Source organism: Vigna radiata, unplaced genomic scaffold, assembly GCF_000741045.1.
Source record: "Vigna radiata var. radiata cultivar VC1973A unplaced genomic scaffold, Vradiata_ver6 scaffold_350, whole genome shotgun sequence".
Taxonomy (NCBI): domain Eukaryota; kingdom Viridiplantae; phylum Streptophyta; class Magnoliopsida; order Fabales; family Fabaceae; genus Vigna; species Vigna radiata.
The window spans coordinates 90,530-90,847 of NW_014542187.1; positions in this window are offsets into that span (position 1 = coordinate 90,530).

A 318-nucleotide genomic window follows, 5' to 3' on the forward strand; every position below is an offset into this window, starting at 1 on the left:
ACTTTAAAAGAATAAGGAAAAAGGTTTTCAACACAAGGCTGACGCGAATGGTCGCACGTGTGCTTAAACCCTTTGAAATAATTTTTCTCTAATTTTAAAAGAAATAAGAAAAAGGTTTTCAACACAAGGCTGACGCGAATGGTCGCACGTGTGCTTAAACCCTTTGAAATATTTTTTTTTTTAATTTTAAAATAATAAGAAAAAGGTTTTCAACACAAGGCTAACGCGAATGGTCGCACGTGTGCTTAAATCCTTTGAAATAATTTTTGTTTAATTTTAAGAAGAATAAGAAAAGGCTTTCAACACAAGGCTGACGCG